The following is a 24,905-nucleotide window of genomic DNA, read 5'->3' on the forward strand; positions in this document are numbered from 1 at the left end:
ATTTAATACAGACTGTATCTAATTGTTAGTGTGGTAGGTTTCTCTCAAAGATATACCACGCCTTACTGAACACAAGAAAAATATGGGGACAATCCCAGTAGAGAGCAATAGAAAAATCCTGCAGCTGTTCAAAGAAAATGGAGGTGGGAATACATTTACTTTGCCATCAACACCTAGTTGGGCTCAGGATATGCTTATGTGGTGAGCCTCCAAATCATACTGAGGTGCTTGGAAAATAGTCAAAATAAATACAAGAGTGCTGTCTTACTCTGCATGTTTCTCAAAGTTCATGACAGAATTGCAGCACTGACATTTTCAAAATCACTTCTGTTTTGTGTATAAATTCTTCATTTAATTCTGTGTAGTAGGTGTTTTTGTGTGAACTGGTGGTAAAATACTGTGCTTCTTACCATCAAATTTAATATGAAAGTCATCTAACTAACTTATTTACTCTGAAGGATCCTGATGTTCTGAAAGTTTAGTAGATGTGAAATTCTCTGTATTATGCAATAACAAAAAATAACTTTTGGAAGTTTGGTAAGAAGCTGCATATTTTAATGGATACTTTCCCCATAAAATACTTTCTTAATAGCTTGTCAGGTGAATAAAGGGCTGTTCTTACTATAACTGACGAGGATTAGCCAGAAATTTGAAGTAAAATCATGAAAATGCAAATGTCAATACAAATTCTTAACAGCTCCCAGGGCGAACTGTAGGTTGTTAACAGAGATACGGACATAGCAAGTTTTTAAGGAATTTTGGCAACTCTTGTCTACCTTATTGCTGTGTGACCAACTCAGGAGTGAATTATTTCAAATGTAAAATTAGGCTGTGGAGAAAAGGCTATAGTCAAGTGTAATATCCAGAGATTGTAATATATCCACAGGGAGTCAGTGTTGCCGGGGGTCTTTTTTGCACCAGTCAGTTAATGGACCCAGACTAGGGAGGCAGAAAATAGGGAGTTAAATGCAGAGGTACAAAGCTGCTAATGGTTACTGTTTATTTTTTCTGACAGAGAAGGTCAACTTTAATTCTGTATCTGTCACATGCCTGAATTCTAATGTATCATGTTAGCAGCTTTTAAGAATATTCCAGAGATAGTTACCAGAAGATAATGCAGAAATGAAGCATGGTGGTGTTCATACATGGGGGAGGGAAACTGTGGGCTTACATTGTCCTTCGGTGTAAATCATTGCTAAGTTTACCGAGACAACTGTCTGTCTTAGACCAGATTAATGTTCATTTCCCAGACCAGATGATAACTAATTGAAGAAAAATTGTCATCTACAGGGTTCTGACCAAAATCTAAAACTTTATCTTTTACTTGACTTTTAAATCCAGAAAATCAGTTTAGAATACCTTTTTCTTAAGCGGTAAAAAGGAGTTTTGTTTAGCCATATGTAGTGAAATTGCATTTTCTCGCTAGCAAGAATGTACCGTAGCAAGAGACTTTCATTTCAAAAAGGCTCTTCTAAAATCCAGCCATTGAAAGTTGTGAATATGGTAAGCAGGCCCTGTGTTTTTAAAATAAATATTCTAATGCCTGCTCAGAATGTGGGCATGGGTATGTATAGAAAGTATGTCTTACATTCAGGTTTCAGTATGTTGACTTGAGTTTTTCTGGAAGGAAAAGAAAAAAAAATGTATAATCAAAGCTAGAACTTGATCTAAGCATGACAAAAAACATTGCTAATGCTAGAGGTGATAAAGACAGTGACTGTATTCAGGTACTTGTAAAATTAAATGTGTAGTTCTGAAAGGAGAATTAAGACTTTTCTTCACATTTAAGGAAAAAGAGAGTAACTTCCATCTACTTTTCTTCCATAACATTTTTCTGGGAAGTGTGTGACTGATAATATAAAACACCTTTTGAAAAACTCAACCAAACAAATGCCCTTGCAGCCAGGACTATGAAAGTGTCTTACTGTTATGCAATTAAATGAAATAATTGAATACATATTTTCTAAAAATTCAAGTGCCTTCATCAGCATTTACAAAATAAATACCTGAAGTACCTGCAGCACTTGTTAAAATGTTTCAGAAATTTTTGTGTGAGGGATATCTGAAATTTAGGCTATCCTTAAGCAAGTTGGCCAGATACGAATTTAAGCAGCTAAGTTTGAAGATGCTGGCTTGCTTTTGGGCTTTTTGTATTGTTTTATTTTTTTGCAATTCTGTTAGTCACCTTTAGGAAAAGATCTTTAGTCTCTGTTCTATAGGCTTTCTGTTTATTTAAACTAAATTTGATATTTTCTACCAAGAGGTATTTTCTTTTTGGGGTTGGTTTGTTTTTTAATAATTTTGTTTCCCCTTTTGTAAACTGTAGTATTTACTTTTCACAGCCTTAGCTGACCAAGAAGTAAAGAAGCATGGGAGGAATAAAGCAGATATGGGTGGGGTTCTCTGAAACAGGTTCATTTTCTCTCTGTGTGTTTCTCTGCTGTGGAATAGACTTTATGCTTATTCACAGAGAGGGAGTTTAGAAATGTTTTTAGAAAATGCAGATGTGCAAAGCATTCTTAATAAGGATGGGAAAAGAGTTTGCACTCCCCTTTTAACCACTCTCTCACCTCAGCCCTTTTCAGCATGTAACCTTATTCTCTGTGGGATTACTTGGATGAAAACCAATTAGAGAACTGCTCACACAATATAAATGCATACAGATTAGTACAGATTGAACAGTACCAATGCCAACTAATCATACAGTATATAAAGTCCTAAACAATATAGATATTAAAGGATGATGGGGAAATGGACTCATATTGTTATAAAACTGAGCACAAAATGGAAGCAGCATAGAACTGTTTATTTAAATAATAAATAAAGTATAGGTTTTCTCTCCCCCCCCCTTCTTCTTTTTTCCCCTTTGTGGCAATCTGCCCACAGACAAATTAAGTATACCAAAGAAAAGTCAGCCTACATGTTTTCCTGGGTATTCTCCATGCCTTCATGCTAACATTACTTCATTGTTGTTGGTTTTTGTCCTTTAACTGCCTGTCCCCTTGATAACCTCAAATGTAGCACTTATTCTCCAGCTGGGACGAGAACGAGAAAATGGTCTCCTCTGAGGAGGATGCTGATGCCACTACAAAGGTGTCTGGGAGGGACAAACAGAGGCTGTGAATATAACTGAGTTATTTTAATGCGTGGCCCCCAAGGACTGTGCGACCTGAAGGGTTTGTTTTGCTGAGTGAAGCCTGCAAGAGGATGACTGCAGAACCATGAGATCAGCCATTGTTTCCCTTTGTGTTGGTGTTGTCAATTCCTGACATTCCAGGGAGGATATTTTGAGGAAAATATAGTACTTTTTTCTCTTCATGCCTGTTGCCCAGCAATGGAAATGGAATGATGAGAAAATGCAAGCCCCCTTCAGGTTTCATGCTCTCTTCATACTACAGTGTCTGTTCCGATGTGCCTACAGCTTTGGTCATTTGTTTATTTTTCTTTACCTTTTTCATGCTTTTTCTGTTGTTATTAATAGGAAGATGTTTTCATTATTAAAATTAGAAATAGGCTTTCTCATGAGCAGTAAACTCTTCCCACCTCTTTCCTGTGATGTTTCTTTGTTATATGTAATCCTGGTGAAACCTCCTGACTTTTTAAAGTAATATCACAGACCATTTTCAGTCTGTTCCTAATTAGAGCCATGTAAGGTAGCCGTTATTTACTTTAATATTGAAAGGGCTTTTTAATCCTTGAAAAACATTTTGGCAACATTCTTGAAATAATGTGCCAGAATTTTGCGTGGCCTGCTTCATACCTTCTCCTGGGCATTTGTCTGACTGATGTCTTAGCTGCTGAATTAAATTGTCCACTTATTATTATTGAAAAAAAAGCAAGAGAGTAAGAAGTCTATCTAGATATAGCTACAAGCTAAAAGTGAAAGATAAAAACACACATAAAAGAACTGAGTCATACTCAGATTGGCAGAAAAAATTCAGGACAACTGAAGGAAATGGAATAGTTTACAGGAGAGATTGGTGTATACATCGGTCTTCTCCAGAACAGCTGTCATTTTTAGACCAGCAGTGATTATGCATTGAATTTTACTCTGAAAGTGTTTACTATAGCATTCAGAAAAAAAAAGGCTAATTACTGTAGTAACTCCCTGTACTACACGATGTCTGTTTGTCTCTAGCTTCAAAGAAGAACAGAAATCTCTGCTACTATGGTTATTACATAATTTTAGCTGGATTTCTGTGCTCCAGTTTTAATAGGGATATGTAGGATCTCAAATGCTTGCAATCATTAAGTTCTCACTGCTCAGCTCTGTAGCTGAAACCTGGAGACAAATCCTAACGTGTGCTTAGGTACTAATTACGTCCAAACAGTATTGGATAGGCCCTTGCTGCACGTGAAACCTTTGCTAGATGATGTCTAGATGCCATCATTTCCTTAGCTGGAGCAGTCTAGTAACCATTCCCCTATCATGAAAAAGTCATTTTAGAAGTGATGGAGAGAGAGCAACAGTTAGTGCAGAGCCTGGTACCTGAGCAGTGTGACCTGTTAGTGCCACAGAGCAGGAGAGGGCAGCAGGGACCCACTGTCTGCTCTGAGCTCATGTAATCCACTCCTCACTTCATGGTTTGCTCTACACCTACAGGCTTTGGGGACTGAACCAATTGCTTCTTTGGTGGAACTTTTCATTTCTGACCACAAATGAAAATACATACTAGCAAATATGACTGTGTTGGGGCTTCTGGATTTTTCCTGGAGATGGGATCACTGGGGTTATTCATGCCCAGCCTCAGTGAATTTGAAGGAGTACTGACCTTTTCCATGAGAAATTCAGACCTGATCATTTGAACTTTAAAAAGGAGTAACTTCTTATCATTAATATGAATAATTTCTCATTTTCCAGAATGAGATTTATTTTGCCTCAAATTCCTTTCATTGCCATTGCCTCATTACTGCCCAGCTCACCTTGGTCCAGCTGCAGGAAGGAACCAGCTGCCCCCATTGCATTGCTATGGAGTGCCAAGCCCTGACACTCCACAAAAGGAAAAACATGCATGTTTAGTTCATCTGAATGTTTAAGCCACATGAGATGTTATTACTCACTATACTAACCAACACTGCAGATGGGAAGTTTTCATTTAGAGCACTTTTTGCCACATCACCTATCATACCAAGTTAAATTAAACATAACCTGAAGGGAATTGCTCCCATCTAACAAGCAGGACTATGTTATGCAGATGGTCACTGAAGATTTATTTTATTTTCTTATGTGTCACAGATTTGTCAAGGACCAGTCAGGGAACTGAGTCATCTCAAACTTGAAGGGTTTAAAACAGTGAAAAAACTATTAGGTCATCAACTCCTCCCTTCTGCTAGGAGAGATTTGTTACTGACAACATAGTCTGAAGTGCTTTGTCCAGTCCAATTTTTAATGACACTTGCTGTTGTCTAAAATTTCTGGCAGGTGAAACTGTGGTTTACAGAAAAAAAAAAGAAAAAAAATATCAGTGGACAAAGACTACTAACATACGAAATTATATGGGGGTTAGAGGCTTTATGTGAATTTTCTGCAGTCTCAGAAAGCACTTGTGCAGAACCAGTGAAGAAAGTCTGGGCCGGCTGAGGGAAGATGCCCACAGTTTTTGAACGTAAACCATAAATGATAGCAGAGCATTGATTTTTTAATAACAATTTTTATGTTGTTCTATAAAAATGTATTGGTAGAAAAAAACGTAAAGGATGGAGAGTTGCATTTGAGTGGACAAAGGAGAAAATTGGCTGCCAAGGGTAATAGAAGTGCAGTGTAAAACTATCTCTGTTTCAAGTAAATGAGAGTGTAAGAAAGCAGCACGCTACTTACTGATTCATCTCAAAAAGCATGCTGCATCCTGAAAACCTGTCAGAACTTAACAAGACATCATGGGTGAATTCCTGTTCCCAAAGAAGTAAACAAGGATCTTGATGTTGACTTCCTTGGGGGTAGGATTTCACACAATCGTTGAAATTTCTGTTGTGCAGTGCAGAGCCAAGAGGTCGCTGGACCTTCGACTGATGAATATGCACGCACAGTGTTGTACTGGGAAGTGAAATATGGGCTTCAAAGAAACAAGAAGTCAATGTCTGGGATGCTTTCTGTACCATCTCCTGACCAGGATTCATTTCTACTAGGCTGATGCTAATCCCAGACACTTCTTACGAGTTTGCATTCCAGAGAACAATAACCTACCTGAAAGACTGTATTTTCTCTAATTCCCTTTTAATATCCTGTTCATGTTCCTGAGTCTGTAAGTAATTGATATGTTATTGTTATACTTAGACTTCATGGGTATTTTTTGAATGCTATCTTCAAGGAAGTGGTGTCAGGGCATCATGTGAATTGTGAAGGAAAGGAATGCCATAGCTGACTACCTCCTGTGACCAATAAAGCTTTGTGCCATGCTCTTTCAGACTTTACTCTGTCATTGATACTGTCAGTTCCAGGCTTCCTGCTGGTCGTATTTACTATCCTAGGCTGTGGAGGAGGGGAGGCGAAACTGCCTTCTAAATAGCAGAGATCTTACGCAGTGGGGATCCTGAAGATCAGGCTGAAGACCTTGAGTGCTTTAGTGGTCTATGCCGTAGTAGGTAAGATGCTGCATTTTGTACTATTTGGAGCATCTGTATGTGCTCTAAATACTTCTGTAATGCTTACCTAAGCAATAATTTTCATTGAGATCACTCTAATGCCCAGTTTTAATAATTCAGATTTAATATGGAAGAAATTATAATTATGGCCTCCTAGTTAAATCATGAAGGTGGTTCAGCGCATGTGTTCATGAAAAACTCACATTTTCCATAGGCTGTCCACCCTGTAATACTAGAAAATCTGGATTAAAGAAAAAAATATGGTTAGAAACAGTAGAAATGATGTATTTCTGAGAATAAAGTGTTTGGGAGGGCAACAACTCAATATGATTTTGTTTCATCATTTTCAAAAATCTACTGATCCTTGTTTTTCACTTATTATATTCCACACCTCAAAAGATAAAAAGTTATTGTCCATTTTTATATGTTTCTGGTACTCTTGGAACAGTTAAATAGAGCATTTTCATATTAGAAAACCCAGAAGTGGAAAATATATACCAAAAGAGATAGTACCCTTCAACAATTGAGGGTAATGAAATTTAAAAAAAAACAGAAATTCTCAGCCAAAATCTGTCATTCATGCTAACTTTATGCCTCCTTTATCCATTTTTCACTCATATACCATAAAAACTTTTTAGCAGCATTAGTCATTCATGAACATTTCCCATCTGTTGATGTGAGCATAGTACCACTACAGGGAAACCTATACATTATAAAAAAAAACCAAAACAAACAAACAAAAAAAAAACAACACAAAAAACGCAGTTTTGTTGCATAACTTTCTTTCTTAATAAATTGTTCAACGGTACAAAGAAAGGGAGACAACACATGTGTCTCTTGTCCTGCTCAAGGCAGCACAGCTGCTAGACTTGTGAGATGAACACCAAGGATCAGGATGTCCCTCTAACATGGTTCACCACTTGCTCTCTACAGGGAATTTAGGATGTAGCTGAGCAGGTTTCTGCCCTGGAGTCATTAGTAGAATTCTGGAAAGAATAAGAGCTGACTAGACCTTGTTCTTGCTGAAGTCTGCTGCGGGACCGTGTAGTCTTGTAAATGTCTGTAGTGCAGAAGAAATACTATGGGTGAGCCTGCGTCTGAGGGCAGAATGAAAATACTGCTAGTAGGATTCAGCTGGCCTTAATTCAAGTCATTGCTCCCAAATGTCCAGTAATGGCCACCTACTGATCCTAGTCCAGCTGGCAGCATGCACACATAAAAGTCTCCTTGGAGATAAACAGCAATTAAATCACATAGAGAAAGCAAGCAACTGATGTTGAAGAAGCTAATACTGGGAAATACCATGAAACCAAGTTTCTACTGCATGTGTAACATTAGGATTCAAGCTGCCTGCACCAAAGCAGGAAACACTGATCACCTAAACATCTTGGGGGGGGGGGGGTGGGGTGGGGGGGGGGGGAAGGGGGGGGGGGAGTAGCGACAGATAGAGCTGGATACGATTTACACTGTTCAAGGCCACAGTGCCTGTACAGCTGTGATGGAAAGACATATGGTGCTTGCTTGAAGCAAGCCGAATACAAGCAGAGGTCAGTCTTGCACTGGTGAACAGTATCTTGTATATGGATATACAGTGCTACTGGAATTCAGCGGTGGCTAGCACAGCTTGTTTTTCTACTGTGGACATTGTAGAATTTGGGTTACAAGATGAAACTATGCTCATCACTACAGAGATTACCCTGAAAAATGTCTCTGTCTGCAGCAATGATAGTATAATTTCTGTCATAGGAGCCTCGTGCCTTTGTTAAGAATTTGTTTCACCAAAATATGAATCTACTAGACACTGCATTCTTGTGGTATTTAAAGGAAATAGAGTGGGTTAATACCCAGGAAATTCCTGCTTAAAGAATGGAATTTACTATTTTGGATATTTACATTGAAGTATTTTTTCTTTTATAAAAATGTCTGTGAAGAAAAAACCATCCTGGAGTGAAATGTTATTTACCTATATAGAGGATTTTTACAGGAATTTTGTTTTCAGCTAGTTTGACTCAGCCAGCCTTTCTTTCTGTTGGTTAGCATTTGGATTTCATTAGAAATCAGAATTTATGTTTCTCTTTCTCATGCACTCTCTGAGTTTAACTCACATAGAGCCAGTAGATGGTAATTTTGTTTCCATCCTGATACAGTAAAAAATAACCTCTTCGTATTAAGATGACTTTGCTTTTTTGTAAAGATGTGGCATGCAGGTCAAAATCAATATGTATCCAAATCCTTTGTGGCAAGAAAAGATGGATAAAATGCTTTGAGACAAAATTTTAAAAACAAACACTGTAATTAGCTTTTATTTAGTCTTTTTTTTTAAGACAATGATTTTCATTTCATATGGAAATGTAGATTTCTTCAGAGTAATTTCATGTTCTTTTTGGTTTAAAGCAACTTTTTTCCTTTGATTACTGAAATATGCAGTTCTCTCTATTTAACACGTAATACCAAATCAACATACTTCCCCCTTCCTTTTTTCGCTGATGACAGTCAGCAGAAATCGTGTTCCAAAGTGCCCTGAGAACAAGGGCATTGATCTCAAGTGAGACTCTTGTGCCACCTTCCCCTTGTCACTTTCAGCTGTAATTTGTTAAGATATCAGCTCTAAATTATTAAACACTTTATAAGTATAAATAATTCAGCAGTCAACAAATAAAGTGACAGCCCATTAATCAGTTTCTGCACATGTACATAGGTGGCATGCTGCGGTCTGTGTTGGGGTAGGGATTCTGCTGAGGTCCGTGTGCTTTGCAGCAGTGCTGCTCCTCCTCGCCTCAGGAAAAGGTTTGTGTGCCTCTTCTAGGTTTGTCATCTGTTTGCTCGAGATCAAAGTTCTTCCTAAACTCCGGGACAGTGTCTCCAGCAAACTTCAAGGCTTTTGTTGTACAGGACCACATCAATACAGGTCTTTCCTTCTGGCCTGGGCTTAAATCTTCCAAAGGCCAGCCCAGCTTGGGAACACCAGGAATCAGTGTGCCTGTAAGTGGACCTATGCAAATCGACACAATCCTCCTGACAGCAGGACCACCTCTTTGCTATTTCAGGCATCACCTGAATGAGAGAAGCAGTGTGTGAATCAGGCTGAGATTCCTGTGTGCTGCCCATAAAGTCAGGAACCATCACCTCCTCAGGATTTCAGTAAAGTTCTTGTCACACAAGCAGCATGTATCAATGAAAGGCTGCTGTTAGAACACTGTATATTCCAAATGCAAAGTATTGTTAGGGTCTGTCAGTACAAAGGAGGCCTATTTCATACTTCTGAAATTCTACCAAGAAGCCATCACTGGGCACAAATATGCTTTCCTCCTTGGAAAGTAAAAAAAAAAAATAAAAAAAAAAATGCCCTCAGACATTGTTATCCCAATATGCCACAAATATTATAGGTAAACCTGTGTTTGAGGTGTGTGCACTGTACTTAGCCATGTTGATATTTTGAAAAAAAAAAAATCTCTGGAAAATGTTTAAAGAAATGCTGTGTGGATTTTTGTGTTTTTAAATCACCATATGACAAACATAAATGTTCAGTGATCGCCTTTAAGCCTTCGTTTTCGACACTGCAGGTGTTGCAAATTTGGATTGGCAGTAAAAAGTTTCCTCAGGAAGAACGGGAGAAATGGTTGTTTAACAGCTTTCCATTCTCATCTTGCATAGAAAGCCTGGGAAATTCTTGTTGTAATGGAGAGACTACAAAGAGGCAACTGAAATGATCCTAAGTCAAGGATCAATCCATCACATATAGGAAAAGATTATGTATGTGTCAATCTCTCTTGCTTTTTGATGCAGAACAAATGGATGTTACCCTTGGTAAATGGTTTATATGAATGCCAGTGCAGCGTTTTAATAGAACAGGCCAAGGACGGGGAGCCCTCAGTCTTCAGCAGTGTCAGGTTTTCTTGCTGGGTAAAGCACTAGACTGGAACTCGCAAGACCTAAGTTCTGCTCCCACCAAACTGTTAGATGACCTTGAGCAAGACACTTCACCCCTACACAGCACCCTTATAAAACTGTGATAATGATATTGACCTCTTTTTTTACGCAGTGAGGTCTAGTGGTTAAAAGTCCTGCTTAAGAGCAAGGTGGTGGTGTCACCCTGTGAGTAGTTGTAACTTGGATGAGACAATTTTTGGACCACATACATGCAAGTGAAGAGATTCTAAATTACACTGGTGATTTAATTTGCATAAGTGCTTGAAAAGAGAAAAGTGAGCACCTGTGATGAAGCTGGTCTGAATAATATATAGCATGTATGTGCAATGGCAGCAACAAGAAAATAACGTGGTTCAGAAACTGAATATGAGAAATGACAAGCAACTGGCAAAGGAAAACCTTCACTAAATGGAATGCAATTGCATGGTGAAAATGGGTAAACTATGCAGATTTTGTAAAAAATAAAGCAATATGGAAATTTTTCTTACAGTGGGATCAAATCAAATGTGGTTTTTTAATGAAACAGCTAGGCTGAAGTGCTCACATGTAAATAAGGATTAGGTTCTGATCTTTCCCATAGCAGAATGGATGCAGAAATCCATTGTTTGGTGCAGAACTTACTCGCTGGGACACGGGAGTGTTTATTGCAAAGTCAAAGCATTACGGAGCAAACTAAGGGTAGGGGAAACATCTGAAATATTACTTTTCTGACTATTAAAAGATAGTCTCTGGTCAAGGGATCAGGTTTGTAGATAATGAGTGCTTTTAAGGTCTGCAAGGTTAAGATGATGTGGCATCAGCTATATATAAAATGCTAGTACTGACATTTGAAGCAGAGCTCAAGGTGAAAGTTAAAACTGTCATGGAACAAGGTGGCTGAAAAAAGTTGCAAGGCCAATTGACTGGATCAGCAGTATGGTGGCAGTTAGAAAGACAGGCAAACTGATGATCTGCATCAATCCAAAAGACCTCAATAGCATACTAAAGTGCTTATACTGTTCCCTGCCAACAGTCACTGAAATATTGCCAAATCAAGCGAACACAATAGTCTTTTCAGTCATGGATGCCAGAGATGGCTTCTGGCAAGTGAAACTGGATGCAGCAAACAGTTACTTGACAACTTTCTGGACCCTGTTTGGGTGCTATCAGTGGCTGACAATGCTGTACAGAACAGGAATCGCTTCAGGGGGTACCAGCAGAGATTGCACACAGCCCCTGAGGGTTGTCTGCTGCAGATATCAGTGCAGATGACATTGTTTATACTCATGTAGGAGGGCAAGGATTGAGCTACGGCCAACCATGATCACAAATTTGCTCTGGTAGAGACAGCAAGATCAGTCACAAGCAAACATAGGAATAGCTGTACTGGCTCAGAACAAAGCTCTCTAACCTCGTGTCCTGTTTCTAGTGGTGGCTGGTGGAGGAAGTCAAGAAGTACAAAAATATGTCAAGTACCCAGTGATAATCCCAAAAATTTCTTCTATGCTGAAATCTGGGGAGGCAGAGATGGCTGTAGAGCAATACACACATACACACGCACCCTGCACATTCTCAACAGCATCCGCAGGACCACTAGTAACTTCTTAAGAGGCACTATTTCCCCTTGCGAAAGATTTCTTTCTCGCTCTCGCTCTCTCTTTCTTGCTCTCTTTCTCACTCTTTCTTTCTCTCTCTTTCTCTTCTCTTTTCACTTCCCTTTGACCTGTAATTTCCCCAAACTCCCCAAAACTCTTTTGAAAAATTATACGTCTGCCACTTCTCATGTCTCTGGTATCAAGGTCATTCTGATGACCAATCTCTTCCTGCAGCTGTTTGAAAAAGTTTTAATGCTATTTTTAGGGGGTTTGGAAGAGATTTATCAAAACCTTTTGGGCTCGCCTTAACTTTTAACTCAACTTTCCAGAGTTCATTTCATTTGGACAATGCTTCCATTTTTGAATAATTGAAAATATCAATAGTTTTTTGAATAATTGAATAAAGATTGTAAGAAACTTTCTTCTTAATATCTGGAACTTCTATAATTAGACTATTGTCTAAAAATAGCTGTTAAGTGCTCATGACAGATTTCAATTGGTGTTAATTTTACTGTTTTTTTCTCTTTATGTTTGGGTGCAATCAATAGAGATCTTTTCATTTATTTTAGTATATAACATTCATTTTTATTTATATTTACTGTAATATTGTGTCTTTAAACCATTCACCATCTGTATTTTACTTCTCTAATTTTTATGTTGTCCTCCTGTTTGACATTAAATAATATTGTAATAAGTTTTCATTGTCTTTTTGTAATTTACATTTACTATGAGTTTGACTATGTGATGCTCACTATTTTACCATAACTATTTGATGTTTACTTTTTGAGCCAGGGCTTGTTTCAGGACTAAATAAAATATCGCTTCTGCTGTGAATTCTCTGTCTAGCTATTCCAAGTGTGTTGCCTAAATTGTGTTGTGCCTTGATGTTACAGTTACCCACAAGGTGAACAGAGTCTCCCATTGTGCTTTCTGCTTTATCAGCCCCTCTGAGCTTTGTTACCAGATATCTCATTGGCATTGCCACAGCCCTGTGTGGAAGGACAGCAGAATAGTCTTCACTATTTACTTTTTCCATTTAGGAATGGAGTTGAAATTTTTCAGGATTCTAATTTATTTGTGGGTATAAGAAGCATTTTTATCTCATTTCACTTTAGGATTCTTCAATGTATTGAGTTGTTTTTCTACACATGTGCCTATATTCCTAAAAATATATTGTAAGGGAGATAGAAGAAGGTCTTCTAGATAGAAAAATAACTCTAAATATTAAAGAAAGCTTACAATTAAATGAAATAAATCTGCTATAAACAGAAATAACAACAAAAACCTCCTAAACTCAAAAATTTTACAATTGTTTCTGATTATCCTTTAAATCAATCTCCTAATTTTTGACATGTATGCCAGTTTAATTTATTTAAAAAAAAAAAACATCAAACAAACCTTATTTAATCTATTCACTGCTGAATTCACGTTGCTGCTTTGGCTTCTGTTGCAAATCAAGCCAATTCTTTCAGAGAACTGTTTATGGAGACTCCATTATGGCTTTCCTGAGTTGTAACCACCAATTCTGAATGTAGAATCACTGGCTTTCCCTGGATGGATTACCTTGATTTTTATCCACAGCTGCCACCATTCTGGCCACTCATTTTTGTGTTGTCCTCAACATTTGCACAGCAATTCACTACTCAAAAAAAAAATTTTAAAAAATAGTATCATCTGCAGAGCTGAAGATTTTCCTTTCCCCTCCCTTTTCCAGATCACTGATGGCTAAATTGGAAAAAAACAGCCCAAGCACCAGTTGAAGGGAGACACTAATGACTTCCATGTAGAAAACCAAAGAACATTTGGCTAATGAAGTTCTACGATAGGGCACTTTATTTCTATAATTTAATCAGGTTTAATCCATAAAAGATCCTCTCTACTAGTTAAGCCACAGTTTAACTTCTTTAATAATCTTTGGTGTCAAGGACTTTTTAAAAGTGCAAGTATATCTACATTTCTGTTGACATTGCCATAGAAGTGCAGTGGGGTAGTGAGGCAGTATTTTCTTTACAGAAATCCAGCTCTTTCCATAGAACATGTTTGTCTATAGTCTCAGTGATATTACACTTCCTCTTACCAGAGATGGAAGCCTGTCTTTCCTAGGATCACTTCTTGAGACTTTTTTGAGATGGGAGTTGCACTGGCAGTATGCCAGTCTACTGCCACAGTGGCTTTTTGTAATGTAGCTTACAGATCTTGGTCAAGAGTACTGTAATTTCAAGTCTGAGTTTCTCCAGAGCTCTTAGGTGAAGGCCATCCAGTTTAATGTCTTACTTTTTACATCTAATTGATCTATCTGGTCTAGTAATGGCTTCAACCTAATGCCTGTTCAAGCTCTTGCATAGAAGTCCAAAAATAGGAGGAAGAGAATCTGTTCTGATTCTGAAAGCAGACCCTGATATTTAAAATGTTTAAATTCAGAATGAATAAAAAAAAAAATAAATTACAGTATGAACTGGATTGAAGGGAAAGTTTCAGAACATTATAGAAACAGAAGTGGGAGTGTTCATTCCCCTGTAATATAAATTAGTCCTTGCCTGGCAGTTACAATCTTCATGTTTCCTGTAATATTTCTAGCTGTAGTTTCTTTGTATATTTTGCCACACACATAACTGTCCTTGCATCAAGCAATCTGCAATGAATTTTCAGAACTGGTCCATGATTAAAATCTATATCTTATATACCTGGTTTTTATTTGAAAACTGTTCCCTAGGAAGACAGATAAATATTTATATTTGCCTTTTGGAAGATGAAGAATAACACCTGGCATGTATTTCTCTACAGAAAATGTTTAGCTTCACATCACACATCTTCCTTATTAGGAAATGAAGAGTTAATTAATCTCTCCTTAGCTGCTCTCCATTTATAGTTCAATCAGGGAGCACATTCTAGAAGATTCAAATCCAGTACAGTTCATAGACATTGCAGTAATTTTGTACCACTATATCATGCTACCAGAGGGGATATCAAGATTAGAGTTTTAATGCTGAGTATTGAACACATCAAACTGAAGATGTGGAGTTCTTAATTGCCATAGTGGGAGTGTCTATGCCCAAAATAATCTTGCAATGAAGAAAGTTCACTTGGCAACTTGCAAGGCATAGGGCTGGTTTCTTTTATCCTTGTTTTACTTAGACAATATGTTCTCTGAAAAAAAAATAGTTTCATATGTTCTGTAGAGTCTTGGCCACTGCATGCGAAGAAAGGAGGGTTATATTTTCACAAGCCAATGAGAAGAGTAAGCTATTTTTACCCAGGACTCTTTGCTGAGATAATCACTCAAAACAGAGGGATCTCCGGACTGGTTATTCCTTACCCTCCTGGAAAAGTGTCTTAATCTTCAATTATCAGCACCTTATCCTACAAAAATATACTGCCTCAATTGTAGACCTTCTCCTGGGAGCTGAATAGTTCCAAAGCTTCAAGTAGAAGAGGGAAGCTGAATTGTTCTGTTAGAGTACATAGACGCATAAAATCCAGAATGGTTAGCTAATGGGGAAAATGTGTCTTCTAGCAATTTGCAAAACAGATGTTCTTCACGCCTTCAGTTTTTATGTACAAGTGTCCAAATGAATACAGTTGAGTTTGGATAGGAAGAAGTATCAACAAAATATTTCCGAGTCGTTTGCTCTGGTTTTGGTGCAAGGAAAAAATCAAAATTCTGTGTTCAATTTAAAATGAACACCTTTTATTTGTTCCTGTTTTAGTTGACAAGCTGTTCACTTCCTTTAGTTCCTCCCCTCAAAAATAACCAAGATTGTCAACATAGTCACATCAACCTTAATAAAAAATGAATATTTTGTGATTTTTGGATGAGGCTAGGATTATCACTGAGGCAACTCTATCCAGCTCATTGTGTTTTATACAAAATATGATAGTACAGCAAAAGTGAAAAAAATGAGATTTCCGATTAGAGGCTGAAAATGGTCTTAGAAATTCCATTATGAAAAAAAAAACCAAACACCTTTCTCTACTGCACAGGAAAAAAAGAACTAGCAAAAGCTGGTTTCTTACTCACAAAATGATGAAATTTTCCCCATAATGCTTTGGGCCAAATTACTTTATTCAATTCAATTTAAATATTTCATTTTCATTTCCTTATTAATGATTTTCTCTAAATGCAATTTCACTTTGGAAAGAAATTTTGAAATGAATGTTCTATTCAAAAAATGTTAAATAGGACACTTGGGCGCTATTGAAATACCTAGCTTTATTTTCAAGCTGACATGCTTTACAAATGCTGTGGTTTTTATTAAAGTTTTATGTTAAGTATTTCAAAACTGTGTGATTATTAATTTGTGAGTCAAGTCTATTTCAGGGGAAATAAAATTTGCCTTAAAAGAAACAAGTGGCTGGGCACATACAGCTTGCACTGTACAGAGCAGGAAATATGTAAGTGATACATGGAACAGAGTTCAGCGTGCTCATCTATCTCCAGTTCATGGGGACAGTGGCTCCTTTGTGGTTGCTTTTTTAAGGGGTTACGCTCTCCATTTCAATTGTAGCAAGAGTTAAGCTTCAGTAAGCACAAGATGGCTGTGTTCTACAGAATGGGTCCAAACTGCTGGATCCATGAATGCCAAAGAGCTTCCAGGTCTGTAATCCTGGTATTTAGAGTACTACAACTACAGGGTGCATTGTCCCATGAAGCTGCTGATGGTTTTGACCTGACCTGTGGAAATCTTACGTGGATGTTGTTGCTTATTGTTTGCATTCGCATAGTGCCAAAGGAACTAGAACTCTACAGGGCCAGGTAGTGCACAGGGATCGCAAAGACCATCCTCACACTGGAGACATGGAGAATGATAGAAATAGATTCAAATAAATAACCAAGTGCAAGGAAGCAGTCAGACATTATTGTGATAGGTAGTAGACCCAGTGACCAAATCGATTTCTAAGCTGCACTGCAGAAGATGACTTCATAAGAAATTGGAAGTTGAATAATGAATTAGTTTTAATATTTTTCCACAGAAATCTTCTTTAGTCTAAATGAATGACGTGGACAAAAACACATTGGTGCTTGCACCGAAATTTACAAATGAGAGAATGGATGTTTGCATCAGTGATTTACCAACTCTTGCTTCCTAGCAGTAATGAATAAAAATTAAAAAGTAGCCCAAGATAGACAGTAAGGCGATTTGAGTGTGTAAATTTACATTTAATGCAGTAGTCAACGACAAGCCCAAGGAAGGATGCAAAGGTGAGGGAGGACTGGCACTGATGAATTTGGCAGAGTGAATCTTACAGCAACAGTCTAGATTGATATGAGTAGGGCAGTGTCTCAAGGCCAGAGAGAATAATGTGACTGTAATCATAATTAATGCTAATAAGGCCCTGTTCAAAAAAGGATGATGTCCTGGACATGTTGTACAGAAGATAGATGTGGTGAATGGTCAAGCTCAAAGATCAAGAACACTGGTATGTGCATGGGAGATGGGAGAATCACCTACATCTACAAGGGTGCTGAGTCCCTGCTGGCTGGGAAAGCAGCTTGTTCCTTCCTGGAGGAACGGCTGCAATAGTTGCTTCTGCTGACAGTGTCTGGTTATATTATTTTGTTCTGAGTCTGCTGAATTCCAGTTTGGTTAGAAAATGAGGTAGATCTTTGTCTGATATAAATAATCACCACACCACTTATTTTAATGATTGTGGACAGTCATGACAAGTTCATTGTCGACTCTTCAGCATAAGATTCCATTTTCCACATTTCAGGAAAATACGTAGGTACTTAAATATACTGCTGACATTACCCAAATAGATATGAATAATAAGAACTAACCAACAACAGTACTAGAAATACAAAATGTAATTTTGTATTAGGAAAAATATTAATCTTAGCTACTTTAAAGAAAAAATACTTTTTAATAGTTTAAAATGGCTGCATTTGTTAAAGATTATAAATTATAATCAGGCACTGTTTATAGCCAATTTAAATATGACTGTTTTTCTGCCCTTGTATAATTCTGAAGCAGGTTTGGATGGTAGTTAAAAAAAAATACCACCTTTCGGAAGCTTTCCGCTTTGTATGTATTTACAGACTTAAAATGAGACAGCATGTTATTTCAGATAGGCATAAAATTAGAAACATCATCTAATAAGTTGTTATGTGTTATGATTTTTTACTGTATTATTTACGGAAAACTTTTACCAGGTTATCTATCACTCAAAATAAATGAAAGATAACCATTTTATTAATCATATTGCTGTTGTGCTTGAGGAATAGGTTCTGCACGTCAAGAACAAGAAAGCATACAAGTTATTTTCACTTTATTCTGCATCAGTAAAACCGCACTTCATAGCAAAAATGAAATGCAGAAAATAATTTGAACTTAAATATAATATTCTTTCATTCTAGGAATTTGAAGCAATTTAGACACATTAAAGATATGAGACAGAGGTGCAGAAAAAGGACAAAATTGTCCAAAGAATAAGCAGCAGAATATGGAAAGAACTCAAAGATCTATCTGATCTTGGCTACAAAGCATCTTTAACTGAAAGATACTGACATTTTCTGGACAGAATCAGGGGCATATAAGAAACCAAAAGATGAAAAGTTGCAGGATCACTATTCAACCTAAACTATAGCTGAAGCAAAGCATAACTTTTTGCATGTATGTCGTTCAGTGGTTGCTTTCAACTTTCAGCAAGCCTGATCTCATCACTGTAAGACTGTGAGTAGACTGTAGCAACCTCTCTGGGCCCACACCTGTCTGCCTCTATAACAGCACAACCTTTATTGCAAGTACCACAGTGGAGACTACAGGCCTGTGCCGCTATGCTTTAAAACTTAACAAAAAAAAATAATAAAAAAAATAGTGACTGAAATAAAGAGAATGTTTTTGAGCCACTGATAGCGATCTGTTGTTGCTTCAGGATAAAGTTTGTCTGAACATATGACTAGACACATGGGATTGAATTAGTTATCCACAGGAAACCACAACTGAGTGCCTTTTTATTCCTTATAGGAAAACATTAATATAAGACATGTGCAGCCCAATTCTGTAATATGTCCAGTAGATATCTACAGATTTTTTTTATGGTTATTTCTCCTCATTTTATAACAAAGGATGCCTTCAAAGAAATTTGAAAGAGCAATTATCAATTATTGCTTAAAGTACGTTGAAATGAAAAAACAAGATTGCCACAAAATATAATAGGTTATGTAAAATTATTAGTCAGTTATTAAGATGTAGGGTATTCATGACACTTCTAGCAGTTATGTAAAAACTTAGCCTGCAGGAAGAAGAGAGAAAGGATCCCAAGTATCAGACAACTTTATGAGCACTACCTGTTTACTTTGCAACAAAAGGTACATCACTACCGTGTCATGGATCTTCGTACAATATGCGTAGCAGCCCAATGCTATGTAAAAGAGGGGAGTGCAAGCTCTGTCCTTGCTGTTTATACTTACAAGGGCAGAGTGGTTAGCAGAAACAAATGGCTGTATCCTGTGTAATCAATATTTACCAACTGGGGAAACTAAATGTAATCGCTGAACAAAATGGTTACTTAATCAGAAGTATTACTATGTATTATTCAATATTTAAAACTCATTGAGTACTTACTTCACTATTTTGGACTTACATAGTTGTAAAATAATTTTTACTTAGTAGAAGTCTGACGATCAGGAATTTTTGAGGGTCCCTGAAGCCAAGGTGGGCATTTGAACTTGAAGGCTCCTCTGAACTGTTTCTGCATACCACCTATATGCCAGCAGCTTCATCTTTTCAACTGTCATTCAGATGAAGAGAACCAGATCTCTGATTCCTTATGGTTCAGGCTTGCTCTTCATATATCAAAGATACAGGTTGCTTTAACAACAGACATTGTATCATATTACCTTTTAGTTTTTATTTATTAGATATCCATTTCAGTTCTAATAATCACCATTGTTGGGGGGTTTTGTATAATTTGCTGCCTGTGGGCCTCTCTCCTGACACCTGTCATGTCTTATTTTTGACTCTTAGGCAATGTTAAACTCATTTAACTGCAAAAATTACACTTAAAATGTGTGGCAGTAACAACTGTGATTTTGCCCTGGATTTATCAAAAACAAACAAATCGGCACACTGAGCATCTAGGGTGGTGAGCAGTGTGTGAAGGCAAACATTGAATGAGAGACTGTAGGCTTCAAAGTGATTCTTTGGGATAGTAGGATTGATTCATTGTTTCATGAGAAACAGGTCACTGAGGTAGGGATTTCCTTAACCAAATCTTGACATCTACGTTTAAGCTAGGTCTCTAGACTCTATAGCCATGGGAGAATAGTTGGTAGTATAATGAAATACTTCATTTAATCCCACTGTAAATAGTTAAAATATATGACATGATCTACGCTCTGAAAATACATTATCTGTAAAGAGAACCTACAGTAACAAGGCTTGATAAAAATGGTCAATGTTAGATTAGAGGAACATGTTCAAAGATATGGGAGGATAACCCCCTCCCAAAATGGCTGTATTTGTAGTTGTTGAATCAGAAACTAGCAGTTGTAGTACACAGTTTATTTCTTGTAACTGGCTATGGCTCTTTCACTGCTCTGAAATGTTGCTACACAAGTGTCCTCTTTTTCTTGCTAGAAAGAAAAGCAAACTGAGCTGCTTTTGCTAAGCTTTGAAGGATATCCATGTAAATCTGTACTTCACTGCCTGGACCCCTCTTCCTTCAGCACAACAGAGAAGTTTGGAATATGAAAACAAATTTAAAGATTATTGCAATTTTTTGTTCTGACTTAGTTTCAGATAGATGGACTACTACATTCAAAAAAAAAAAAAAAAAGTGCTGTAGTTGGTTCTTCACATTTTCCTTTCTGAAGGTCCAAGTATTTTTGTGTTCAGCTCTCTTACCATTATAATTTTCATTTGTACAGAATATGCATTTCCTTTGCACAGAATGATGTGTCCTTTGTCTTGGAGAAAAATTTAATGTTGACAAATTTTCCTACAAGACCTCAGCCTTTATCCATGAATGAAAAGCAATTCCAAAAATTAGGAGTGAAAAAAAGGTTACTCAAATTGTATTTATTTTTTAAAAAGAGTTTGTATTTTTAATTCCACATCCACTTCCATTCACCTCAGTAAAGCACACATAAAAACAAATAGAGTAGGGAATGCAAAAGGTTTACTAAACAAAGTCTTTTGGAAATGGAGCATGCATTTTCTATTACAGGACATGCTGTGTGTAGAAATCATAATGAAATTATGATTTTTTTATTTGTGCTTCAGAGAGGAGGTGGATACTCATAATCCTTGAAAATGTCCTACTCTGGCACTTTTGCAATTTGGTATTGTGTGCAACTCCTTACTCATTAACTTGCTTTTCCTGCCTCACTGCTCAGTTTTTGGCAAGGTGGAGTACAAGTAGAGGGCTGCACACCAGTCCTGAAATGATATTCCATGCTTAGAGAGCCCCTGCTTTCAGAATCACCCAAGAAAGGAGATGAACCCTTCTGGTCCTGATGACTGCAGTCTGTCAGGAGGAGCATAGGACTAGCAGTGGCATCTTGGATCATTGATTTCAATGTCCTTACAAAAAGCAACATCACAATGTAATCTCACTGAGATGGTTATCAAACTCAGCCTTGAGACTAGAGAAATTTCCCTTTATTCACCATAGCCTCTGCCCAAAATGGTTGCAAATTTCCATTGGAAGCTTATTTCCCTTGCAGAGAGGAATCTTTTAGTTTCCAGATGACATTTATTTATCCTGGTTTATGCTCTGCCTTGAATATGTGGGTCATTTTCTCTTTCCTATTGTTTATCAGCTGTTACATTTATGAACAAGTACTGTGGTTTTCTCCTATTAGCTCCATCTTGGCTTGGTTTTCTAGTTTCTTCTTAAACAGTGAACTCTCCATTGCCTTATATTAATAAACCTCATTATAAGTTCTACTTAAAATGTACCTTTCTTGAACATATTTGTAGACAGTGTTCTAAACAAGGTCCTGTGTAGGAGTGTTAATACTTGTTGATCCCTGGTTGCGCTCCCTCCTCACTTCATATACTCCAGAATCACAAACATGTTTCTGGCAGCTGCACAAGATCGGCAGCTTGTCATCATTTTGTGACCTAATAATATGTTTGAGCCTACATCTATTCATCTACAGCATTCCCCTTTCTAAAAAAATCAGTGCATCTCATCAATGAAAGATATCTTCCTATTCTAGCACAATGGCTGTTTGGTTCATTGTATTCATGTTTTGCAGTTACATCCATGTTTCTAATTTTTATTTTCTATTTATGTTTGGTCTAAGTCTGGCATGTTTTGATATGGCTAATCAGCTATCAATTTACCATATTCATTGACTCTACCTTTTAAAGGTAAGTGTTCTGTTTATTCTTCTGAAGCTATACAATACCCAACAAAACTCTTTGCTACTCTGTGCATGAAATTTAAGTTGGGAGGGAGTTCTGGAGGTCTCCAGTCCAACCTTCTGCCCAAAGCAAGGAAGATCAAGTTCTTCAGGGTCTTGCCTTTTCAAATTCTGGAAATTTCCAAGGTAGGGAACAATGTTGTATGATGGAGACAATCCTGTGCTTCAGACTGAGTCATTGGGGCTTTCTTCCATTTCAGTTATGACTGTGAATGATGTGAAATAAGGCATATCAATGGACAGAGGGTTTTATCCCCATATTCAGACAAGGGCAGATGCAGCCTTGCTCTAAAGAGATAAGAGGAAAGCCGATCTCTGCCTGAAGAATGCAATGAGTGGATGTGCTGTCTGGAGCCCAGGCCTAACGGGAAGGCACACTGACTAAAGACCTTTTCATAGCACAGGCTTCCCAAACATGGGACTTGGAATGTTTTCCCTCCCAGAACTTTCTCCAGTAAAGATAATACTGCAATTTTAGAGGCAGAATCACTTCTCCACCCTTGCAGATTCACAGAAGAGTCTAAGAGAAACTCGAATCATGTCAGCATTTGGCAAGATGAGGAACAAGGAAAGGCTTTAGATCCTAGTAGTGGCTAATAAATGAATGATTGTTCAGCGTATCTTCTTTATCGTCATTTGCCAGATTTTCCTTCTTCTGTCCCTGGAAATGCAGCACTACTCTATTATTTCTTAGTTAAAAGCTCTTATTGATCAAGACTGTCTCAATCCCAGAAGGCAGGAAGATGTGAATATGTAATGTTGGAGCACACATTGGAGCTGAGATTGCTGCTTAGGGAATCTGGATACGTAATGTGTGACCTCTATATCCCATCAAAGCAGCTCAATATACGAGTGCCATTATTTTGACTACAATAGACTGCTCTCATACTGGCGATCAAGCCAAGAATCACCCACAGAAATTTATACATTAATTTTGAATAACAAATATATAACTCACAGATATCCCCTTTTCATTTATGGTGAGTTAAAAGGTTGGAAGCAATGTTTTTGTGACTTTTTTCTCTATGTTTAAGGTCATTCGGGAAGCATGCATTTATAAGACAGAATTCTTGTGTACTGTGGGTTTGGGGTTTTTGATTATTGAAAAGAGGTATGCAGTTTTAAAGAGCAAAAATTATTATAACATAGCTTTCAGGTAAGAAAGTTTTAGATTTTTCCACTCTAGGAGCTGTGACTCTCTTGCATATGAGAAACTACAGTTAAAAGACAGAGCAGTTAGCCAATGAAGCAGAAATTGTACCATGTACTGGCATATGTGGTTTGATGCAATTTATTCTTGAAATGCATGCCTGTGCTGGAGTTCACAATACCCATCAGTTTTACATGTCAAACGCACTGAGGACTGTTGGAAATACCTACAATGCATATTATATCCTAATGGTGTTTCAGTCCCTTTCCAGTGGAATAGCACTAGGTGTTCCAGGAAATTATTCCTGAACAGAGAAAAGCAAACTTGAAAGACAAGGATCATAATTTTTTACTTAGAGTTCCATGCATGATCTTTGAAGAAAGAGAAGGAAGTGAGAGCTTCTATCTTACTCTGGCAATGTATTTTAATATAAAGAAAAATTTATTCAGTCTAAAAGCCATCTAAATAGTTAAATGAATAATAGGGATCGAATTCAGGTGAAGATGCATTGTATACACTTCATTATCAATCTCTACAGGAATGAGATGCTGATAACAAACTAGTTATACTACTTCGAGTCATATCTTCTCACTTCTGCCAGCTATCATTAGCACTACTTAAAAACTGAGGTAGCATCACTATAAGCCAGAGTGACAAAATTGGATACTCAGACTAATGTCTGGTCAGCAATACAGGATTTTTAATTTTATTTTATTCAGTTATTTTTTAAAGCATGAAACTTGCCTGATTAACAAATGGAAAGTCAGTTAAAGATACTGATGGAACCTTGGAAGCTTCAGAGATCATTATCTGTGTGCCTTTGGCTTTAGTCCAATCTTGATCTGATATTATACACAAGCAAGACAGAGATAATTCAGTTTACTTTTTTCTTTCTTTCCTTATTTTTATTTTCTTTTTAAGGTATTATAGTTCTTCTGGATCAAGTTATGCTAAAATTTTGATTTTCAGATGTATAGGTGCTTCCTTGAAACTCCTGGTTGGTCAAAGCTACTTCTTTTGTCCCCTTCCTGAGTTTACTGCTATACTAAATCAGGCAGAAAGCTTATGCTGACATCTGCAAAAATAATTTCTTAGAGAATTTCGTGGGGGTTTTTTTTTCACAAGCTGATTCTGCCTTTTTCCTTCAGACCTACAATATGTGCTTTCATTGTTCCCACACCAACTTATGAATATGTTGATGCCATTTTCTCTTTTTTTAAGCTCCCATCTGAGTTCTGTTCATCACAGATGTTTAGACACACAGCTGTCCATCTACAGTGGTTCTGCATGAAAGACC

The sequence above is a fragment of the Falco peregrinus genome, chromosome 4 (assembly GCF_023634155.1).
Source record: "Falco peregrinus isolate bFalPer1 chromosome 4, bFalPer1.pri, whole genome shotgun sequence".
Lineage (NCBI taxonomy): Eukaryota > Metazoa > Chordata > Aves > Falconiformes > Falconidae > Falco > Falco peregrinus.